Below are 10,176 nucleotides of genomic sequence, written 5' to 3' on the forward strand. Positions count from 1 at the left end.
GGGCGCAAACAGTGCTGATCACACAGCCACGTTAAGTGCTGTGGCAGAGCACTGCTTCCACAGAAACCGAGGACGTTTCTGCTTCTTATGCTCTCCTTCATGCCAGGAGGCTGGAGTTGCACAAGAAGTCGGGGGAGGCTGCGGGGGAACACAGCCCGGGCCCCTGGCCCAAACTGAAGCAAGGGCGTATTCCGCACCGCCTACCGACATGCTCCGCAGTAAAAGCCAACCTGGGAAGGAGGCATGAAGGTGTATTGCGAGCGATGCCGTTTGTCTTGCCAGCAAACTGCCACACGTGATGGGCCCCGTTTTCCTGGAAGCGCCTGAACAGCTATCTGCCTGCCAACGGGAAGCTGGAATTCAATCCCGCATTTTGCTTTGCTCCTTCTTGCGGCCTTGCCTTTGCCTAGGAAACTGCCTTCAGCCTCTCCCGTGAGTCCTCGCACTTTCACCTTGCCGGTACTGTCCGCGGTGTCGGCCGGGGAGGGAGAGCAAACAACTTTATGCTCTTTAGCCGGGCATCGAGGGTTATACCCCAACAGCGATAAGTAACCCACGGACACTTCTCTGCAGACAGAAGGTAAAGGTACGGATATGCCTTAGAAAGCACACTTCTGCCTGAAACACAAAGGCCACTTGCCAATCACAGCCTTTGGGCCCGCCAGCCCTGTTCTTCGGTACCTCTCAGGCCGCAGGAGCTGCAGCGGGATTCAGCCCCGCATTTCCAATCAAATGTGTGGCTTGAAGCCAGAGGGGACAGGATTAGCCTGACACACACCCCTCCCGAAGAACGTGGGGCCTTGTCCTTCCTTTGCTATGCAGACAAGAGATGGCTCTTGGGCATCAGCGAGCCCTGGAGCGCACAAACACAGTCACAAGGTGCAGGTCTACGGCTCTCTCATCTTCCCTGCTAACAACAGCAGCTGTCTGGCTTGCCCTCCCAAAACGGGGACAGAACGGCTCCCCAGAACTCTCAGAGAGGCCCCCTCCCTATCCGTGAATCTGCAGTTTCAAGCCCTCCTGACTACGCCCCGTGCGCAACAGAACACCTCTTACCACTCGGGCAGCCAGGCACGGAACGCTCTGGCGTGTAAAGCTGCTGCTCCTGCTCCACAGACCTCCGTCTCCGGCCCGCCGCTCTTCCTGGTCAGCAGCTGGCAGCGCTGTGCCAACTGCGTGCCGGGCTGGGAAAAAGCCTCCGGTGAAGGGCGGAACCCAACGTCAATCGGCCCGCCCGGGGGTAGGAGGGCCCAGCACAGGAAATCCCTCCCCCATGCCCACATAGGGGGGCGCCATTTTGTATCCGTCTGCCTTCCACGGAGAGGAGCCGCCATCTGGGGACACTCTGTAACCCACGTGTTCCCGCGCCCTCTGAGATTGCCTGAGTCAAGTTTTTGTAATGTCGCGGTCTTCTCAGGTCTGCCCCTGAATGGCTGCCCGCTTCCTTCAGGTACGTCAGGGAGGGCTCTGACGTAGAAACGCCGGTGCTTCTATGCAACTGTGCGGCCCGGACGATACTGTTAATCCAAGGATGCATTTCCCCACAGAGCATTCTGAGTAGCTACATTCTGCGTAGGTGGAAACGCTGTGCATAAGCAGAGCATCCTCCTCTGCGCAGCCTTCCGCTGCGCAGCCTTTGGGCAGCAGGAGAGCCCCTTCCTTTGGAAGCGCCTCAGCAGGCTCAGGGCCCGTAAGCCACGACGTTACGTCCCCGTGCTACCGGATGCAGTGTAGACGACACTCTAACAGCAGTGGTACTACTCTCTGTTTGTGCTGCTGCGCTACGCTAGGGAATTGTGCTGGGTCTGGCTAGGGCAGAGGTCTTTTCCTCCTGGCAGGCACCTGTCATGCAGGTTTGGGAACTGGGGCGCAAACAGTGCTGATCACACAGCCACGTTAAGTGCTGTGGCAGAGCACTGCTTCCACAGAAACCGAGGACGTTTCTGCTTCTTATGCTCTCCTTCATGCCAGGAGGCTGGAGTTGCACAAGAAGTCGGGGGAGGCTGCGGGGGAACACAGCCCGGGCCCCTGGCCCAAACTGAAGCAAGGGCGTATTCCGCACCGCCTACCGACATGCTCCGCAGTAAAAGCCAACCTGGGAAGGAGGCATGAAGGTGTATTGCGAGCGATGCCGTTTGTCTTGCCAGCAAACTGCCACACGTGATGGGCCCCGTTTTCCTGGAAGCGCCTGAACAGCTATCTGCCTGCCAACGGGAAGCTGGAATTCAATCCCGCATTTTGCTTTGCTCCTTCTTGCGGCCTTGCCTTTGCCTAGGAAACTGCCTTCAGCCTCTCCCGTGAGTCCTCGCACTTTCACCTTGCCGGTACTGTCCGCGGTGTCGGCCGGGGAGGGAGAGCAAACAACTTTATGCTCTTTAGCCGGGCATCGAGGGTTATACCCCAACAGCGATAAGTAACCCACGGACACTTCTCTGCAGACAGAAGGTAAAGGTACGGATATGCCTTAGAAAGCACACTTCTGCCTGAAACACAAAGGCCACTTGCCAATCACAGCCTTTGGGCCCGCCAGCCCTGTTCTTCGGTACCTCTCAGGCCGCAGGAGCTGCAGCGGGATTCAGCCCCGCATTTCCAATCAAATGTGTGGCTTGAAGCCAGAGGGGACAGGATTAGCCTGACACACACCCCTCCCGAAGAACGTGGGGCCTTGTCCTTCCTTTGCTATGCAGACAAGAGATGGCTCTTGGGCATCAGCGAGCCCTGGAGCGCACAAACACAGTCACAAGGTGCAGGTCTACGGCTCTCTCATCTTCCCTGCTAACAACAGCAGCTGTCTGGCTTGCCCTCCCAAAACGGGGACAGAACGGCTCCCCAGAACTCTCAGAGAGGCCCCCTCCCTATCCGTGAATCTGCAGTTTCAAGCCCTCCTGACTACGCCCCGTGCGCAACAGAACACCTCTTACCACTCGGGCAGCCAGGCACGGAACGCTCTGGCGTGTAAAGCTGCTGCTCCTGCTCCACAGACCTCCGTCTCCGGCCCGCCGCTCTTCCTGGTCAGCAGCTGGCAGCGCTGTGCCGACTGCGTGCCGGGCTGGGAAAAAGCCTCCGGTGAAGGGCGGAACCCAACGTCAATCGGCCCGCCCGGGGGTAGGAGGGCCCAGCACAGGAAATCCCTCCCCCATGCCCACATAGGGGGGCGCCATTTTGTATCCGTCTGCCTTCCACGGAGAGGAGCCGCCATTTGGGGACACTCTGTAACCCACGTGTTCCCGCGCCCTCTGAGATTGCCTGAGTCAAGTTTTTGTAATGTCGCGGTCTTCTCAGGTCTGCCCCTGAATGGCTGCCCGCTTCCTTCAGGTACGTCAGGGAGGGCTCTGACGTAGAAACGCCGGTGCTTCTATGCAACTGTGCGGCCCGGACGATACTGTTAATCCAAGGATGCATTTCCCCACAGAGCATTCTGAGTAGCTACATTCTGCGTAGGTGGAAACGCTGTGCATAAGCAGAGCATCCTCCTCTGCGCAGCCTTCCGCTGCGCAGCCTTTGGGCAGCAGGAGAGCCCCTTCCTTTGGAAGCGCCTCAGCAGGCTCAGGGCCCGTAAGCCACGACGTTACGTCCCCGTGCTACCGGATGCAGTGTAGACGACACTCTAACAGCAGTGGTACTACTCTCTGTTTGTGCTGCTGCGCTACGCTAGGGAATTGTGCTGGGTCTGGCTAGGGCAGAGGTCTTTTCCTCCTGGCAGGCACCTGTCATGCAGGTTTGGGAACTGGGGCGCAAACAGTGCTGATCACACAGCCACGTTAAGTGCTGTGGCAGAGCACTGCTTCCACAGAAACCGAGGACGTTTCTGCTTCTTATGCTCTCCTTCATGCCAGGAGGCTGGAGTTGCACAAGAAGTCGGGGGAGGCTGCGGGGGAACACAGCCCGGGCCCCTGGCCCAAACTGAAGCAAGGGCGTATTCCGCACCGCCTACCGACATGCTCCGCAGTAAAAGCCAACCTGGGAAGGAGGCATGAAGGTGTATTGCGAGCGATGCCGTTTGTCTTGCCAGCAAACTGCCACACGTGATGGGCCCCGTTTTCCTGGAAGCGCCTGAACAGCTATCTGCCTGCCAACGGGAAGCTGGAATTGAATCCCGCATTTTGCTTTGCTCCTTCTTGCGGCCTTGCCTTTGCCTAGGAAACTGCCTTCAGCCTCTCCCGTGAGTCCTCGCACTTTCACCTTGCCGGTACTGTCCGCGGTGTCGGCCGGGGAGGGAGAGCAAACAACTTTATGCTCTTTAGCCGGGCATCGAGGGTTATACCCCAACAGCGATAAGTAACCCACGGACACTTCTCTGCAGACAGAAGGTAAAGGTACGGATATGCCTTAGAAAGCACACTTCTGCCTGAAACACAAAGGCCACTTGCCAATCACAGCCTTTGGGCCCGCCAGCCCTGTTCTTCGGTACCTCTCAGGCCGCAGGAGCTGCAGCGGGATTCAGCCCCGCATTTCCAATCAAATGTGTGGCTTGAAGCCAGAGGGGACAGGATTAGCCTGACACTCACCCCTCCCGAAGAACGTGGGGCCTTGTCCTTCCTTTGCTATGCAGACAAGAGATGGCTCTTGGGCATCAGCGAGCCCTGGAGCGCACAAACACAGTCACAAGGTGCAGGTCTACGGCTCTCTCATCTTCCCTGCTAACAACAGCAGCTGTCTGGCTTGCCCTCCCAAAACGGGGACAGAACGGCTCCCCAGAACTCTCAGAGAGGCCCCCTCCCTATCCGTGAATCTGCAGTTTCAAGCCCTCCTGACTACGCCCCGTGCGCAACAGAACACCTCTTACCACTCGGGCAGCCAGGCACGGAACGCTCTGGCGTGTAAAGCTGCTGCTCCTGCTCCACAGACCTCCGTCTCCGGCCCGCCGCTCTTCCTGGTCAGCAGCTGGCAGCGCTGTGCCGACTGCGTGCCGGGCTGGGAAAAAGCCTCCGGTGAAGGGCGGAACCCAACGTCAATCGGCCCGCCCGGGGGTAGGAGGGCCCAGCACAGGAAATCCCTCCCCCATGCCCACATAGGGGGGCGCCATTTTGTATCCGTCTGCCTTCCACGGAGAGGAGCCGCCATTTGGGGACACTCTGTAACCCACGTGTTCCCGCGCCCTCTGAGATTGCCTGAGTCAAGTTTTTGTAATGTCGCGGTCTTCTCAGGTCTGCCCCTGAATGGCTGCCCGCTTCCTTCAGGTACGTCAGGGAGGGCTCTGACGTAGAAACGCCGGTGCTTCTATGCAACTGTGCGGCCCGGACGATACTGTTAATCCAAGGATGCATTTCCCCACAGAGCATTCTGAGTAGCTACATTCTGCGTAGGTGGAAACGCTGTGCATAAGCAGAGCATCCTCCTCTGCGCAGCCTTCCGCTGCGCAGCCTTTGGGCAGCAGGAGAGCCCCTTCCTTTGGAAGCGCCTCAGCAGGCTCAGGGCCCGTAAGCCACGACGTTACGTCCCCGTGCTACCGGATGCAGTGTAGACGACACTCTAACAGCAGTGGTACTACTCTCTGTTTGTGCTGCTGCGCTACGCTAGGGAATTGTGCTGGGTCTGGCTAGGGCAGAGGTCTTTTCCTCCTGGCAGGCACCTGTCATGCAGGTTTGGGAACTGGGGCGCAAACAGTGCTGATCACACAGCCACGTTAAGTGCTGTGGCAGAGCACTGCTTCCACAGAAACCGAGGACGTTTCTGCTTCTTATGCTCTCCTTCATGCCAGGAGGCTGGAGTTGCACAAGAAGTCGGGGGAGGCTGCGGGGGAACACAGCCCGGGCCCCTGGCCCAAACTGAAGCAAGGGCGTATTCCGCACCGCCTACCGACATGCTCCGCAGTAAAAGCCAACCTGGGAAGGAGGCATGAAGGTGTATTGCGAGCGATGCCGTTTGTCTTGCCAGCAAACTGCCACACGTGATGGGCCCCGTTTTCCTGGAAGCGCCTGAACAGCTATCTGCCTGCCAACGGGAAGCTGGAATTGAATCCCGCATTTTGCTTTGCTCCTTCTTGCGGCCTTGCCTTTGCCTAGGAAACTGCCTTCAGCCTCTCCCGTGAGTCCTCGCACTTTCACCTTGCCGGTACTGTCCGCGGTGTCGGCCGGGGAGGGAGAGCAAACAACTTTATGCTCTTTAGCCGGGCATCGAGGGTTATACCCCAACAGTGATAAGTAACCCACGGACACTTCTCTGCAGACAGAAGGTAAAGGTACGGATATGCCTTAGAAAGCACACTTCTGCCTGAAACACAAAGGCCACTTGCCAATCACAGCCTTTGGGCCCGCCAGCCCTGTTCTTCGGTACCTCTCAGGCCGCAGGAGCTGCAGCGGGATTCAGCCCCGCATTTCCAATCAAATGTGTGGCTTGAAGCCAGAGGGGACAGGATTAGCCTGACACACACCCCTCCCGAAGAACGTGGGGCCTTGTCCTTCCTTTGCTATGCAGACAAGAGATGGCTCTTGGGCATCAGCGAGCCCTGGAGCGCACAAACACAGTCACAAGGTGCAGGTCTACGGCTCTCTCATCTTCCCTGCTAACAACAGCAGCTGTCTGGCTTGCCCTCCCAAAACGGGGACAGAACGGCTCCCCAGAACTCTCAGAGAGGCCCCCTCCCTATCCGTGAATCTGCAGTTTCAAGCCCTCCTGACTACGCCCCGTGCGCAACAGAACACCTCTTACCACTCGGGCAGCCAGGCACGGAACGCTCTGGCGTGTAAAGCTGCTGCTCCTGCTCCACAGACCTCCGTCTCCGGCCCGCCGCTCTTCCTGGTCAGCAGCTGGCAGCGCTGTGCCGACTGCGTGCCGGGCTGGGAAAAAGCCTCCGGTGAAGGGCGGAACCCAACGTCAATCGGCCCGCCCGGGGGTAGGAGGGCCCAGCACAGGAAATCCCTCCCCCATGCCCACATAGGGGGGCGCCATTTTGTATCCGTCTGCCTTCCACGGAGAGGAGCCGCCATTTGGGGACACTCTGTAACCCACGTGTTCCCGCGCCCTCTGAGATTGCCTGAGTCAAGTTTTTGTAATGTCGCGGTCTTCTCAGGTCTGCCCCTGAATGGCTGCCCGCTTCCTTCAGGTACGTCAGGGAGGGCTCTGACGTAGAAACGCCGGTGCTTCTATGCAACTGTGCGGCCCGGACGATACTGTTAATCCAAGGATGCATTTCCCCACAGAGCATTCTGAGTAGCTACATTCTGCGTAGGTGGAAACGCTGTGCATAAGCAGAGCATCCTCCTCTGCGCAGCCTTCCGCTGCGCAGCCTTTGGGCAGCAGGAGAGCCCCTTCCTTTGGAAGCGCCTCAGCAGGCTCAGGGCCCGTAAGCCACGACGTTACGTCCCCGTGCTACCGGATGCAGTGTAGACGACACTCTAACAGCAGTGGTACTACTCTCTGTTTGTGCTGCTGCGCTACGCTAGGGAATTGTGCTGGGTCTGGCTAGGGCAGAGGTCTTTTCCTCCTGGCAGGCACCTGTCATGCAGGTTTGGGAACTGGGGCGCAAACAGTGCTGATCACACAGCCACGTTAAGTGCTGTGGCAGAGCACTGCTTCCACAGAAACCGAGGACGTTTCTGCTTCTTATGCTCTCCTTCATGCCAGGAGGCTGGAGTTGCACAAGAAGTCGGGGGAGGCTGCGGGGGAACACAGCCCGGGCCCCTGGCCCAAACTGAAGCAAGGGCGTATTCCGCACCGCCTACCGACATGCTCCGCAGTAAAAGCCAACCTGGGAAGGAGGCATGAAGGTGTATTGCGAGCGATGCCGTTTGTCTTGCCAGCAAACTGCCACACGTGATGGGCCCCGTTTTCCTGGAAGCGCCTGAACAGCTATCTGCCTGCCAACGGGAAGCTGGAATTGAATCCCGCATTTTGCTTTGCTCCTTCTTGCGGCCTTGCCTTTGCCTAGGAAACTGCCTTCAGCCTCTCCCGTGAGTCCTCGCACTTTCACCTTGCCGGTACTGTCCGCGGTGTCGGCCGGGGAGGGAGAGCAAACAACTTTATGCTCTTTAGCCGGGCATCGAGGGTTATACCCCAACAGCGATAAGTAACCCACGGACACTTCTCTGCAGACAGAAGGTAAAGGTACGGATATGCCTTAGAAAGCACACTTCTGCCTGAAACACAAAGGCCACTTGCCAATCACAGCCTTTGGGCCCGCCAGCCCTGTTCTTCGGTACCTCTCAGGCCGCAGGAGCTGCAGCGGGATTCAGCCCCGCATTTCCAATCAAATGTGTGGCTTGAAGCCAGAGGGGACAGGATTAGCCTGACACTCACCCCTCCCGAAGAACGTGGGGCCTTGTCCTTCCTTTGCTATGCAGACAAGAGATGGCTCTTGGGCATCAGCGAGCCCTGGAGCGCACAAACACAGTCACAAGGTGCAGGTCTACGGCTCTCTCATCTTCCCTGCTAACAACAGCAGCTGTCTGGCTTGCCCTCCCAAAACGGGGACAGAACGGCTCCCCAGAACTCTCAGAGAGGCCCCCTCCCTATCCGTGAATCTGCAGTTTCAAGCCCTCCTGACTACGCCCCGTGCGCAACAGAACACCTCTTACCACTCGGGCAGCCAGGCACGGAACGCTCTGGCGTGTAAAGCTGCTGCTCCTGCTCCACAGACCTCCGTCTCCGGCCCACCGCTCTTCTATGTGCTTCTATGCAACTGTGCGGCGCGGACAATACTGTTAATACAGCGCACGCTCAGAGCCCAGGACTTTTCTGCTTATTTCGGCACCATGGGTGACAGGGCAGGGATAGAGCTGCGGGTGAAGGGGTGGACCCAGAGCTACTGGGCCCGCCCGCCGGTAGGATGGGACAGGACAGAAAATCCCTCCCACCTACCTACAGAGGGAGGCGCCATTTTGTTCCAGTCTGCATCCCAGGGTGAGGAGCCGCCATTTCATGAGCCGGCGGAGGCGCCATTTTGTTCCAGCTTGAATTCCACAGACGGGAGCCACCATTTTGTGACACTTTGCCAGCCACGTGTTTCCGTGCTGCTCGGAGATTGGCCTCTCTTCTAATGGCAGCCGCCTTCTCAGGATTCCCTCTAATTGGCTGCCCAACTCCTCTGGCCCACAAAGTGCTCTGATGTTAAAATACGTTTGTTTTGATACAATCGTCCCGGCTGAAGGGGGGCAGGGGCCCAGGTGCTGGCACTGTGGCTTGCCGGCTGCCTCTGAGGAGAAGGCAGGAATACCCCGTGTGAAAACCAGCCATTTCCACCCAGCTCCGGCGGCACTGCCACAAGGCACAACTGAGCCCTGCACGCAAGGTGGAGGCGTCCTGGGCAAAACGTGCCTGGGAAAGGGCGAGACGGGGCAGGATGCTGCCCAGCAGTGGGGAAAGAGGGTGGAAAAGCGTGAGAAACAGCCGCGTGAATGCCGAGGAGAGATGCTGAGGAGCGTGCGGTGGAGAGGGAGGAGGAGAAGGAGGCGGAGCGTGAGGAGGAGGAGGTGGCGCCCGAGCAAAGAGTGGAGACAAAGCATGGGCAGGAGGAGAAAAAGAAGGAGGTGCTCCAAGCACTAGGACACAGACTCTCCCGCAGCCCCTGCTGGAGGCGGCGGGCACGTCGCTATACCCCAAGGGATGCTGCAGCCTGCTCAGAGCCCACTCAGGTACAAGGGAGAAGCGTGAGGAGGAAGGAAGGAGTGGCAGAGCAGAGCTGTGGAGGGACTGACCGCTGCCGGCCCCGACCCCTGCACCTCTCGTGCTGCGGGGAGGTCAGGACTCACGCGTGAAGGAGGGCGTTTGAGCTCAGGGAAGAACTTCAGGCGGGTCAGGTGCTTTTGTTTCTCACCATCCAAATGCTCCAAAATGTCCAACGTCCAAAAATGTGCGGTGACATCAAGCAGCTTCCCCCACGTCTGTTCTGCTCCGCCTCTGGTGAGCGGGCTCCCTAGCCTTATCTTGACCCACGAGAATTCCCGTCCTGTACCCTACTCCGTCCCGTTGAGGACACTGAGTGAGACAGTAGCTGGGTGCGCATTGGGCTGCTGGCCGAGGCCAGCCCACCTCAGCAATCTCTACAATATACTCAGGTCCAGAATTATAGAAAGGACTTGATCAATGTAATTGAAAACATTTTCTCCATTGCTACGTAGCTACACTAGATGCCGGACTACCCTCTGTACGTACTGCTATACTACACTCGGCAGTTGTCTGGGATACTGCTCCTTTTCCTCGGACCGCCTCGTACAGTTTGACGGGCTCTTTTGCATT

This window comes from Lagopus muta, chromosome Z (genome assembly GCF_023343835.1).
Source record: "Lagopus muta isolate bLagMut1 chromosome Z, bLagMut1 primary, whole genome shotgun sequence".
In the NCBI taxonomy this organism is placed as follows: Eukaryota; Metazoa; Chordata; class Aves; order Galliformes; family Phasianidae; genus Lagopus; species Lagopus muta.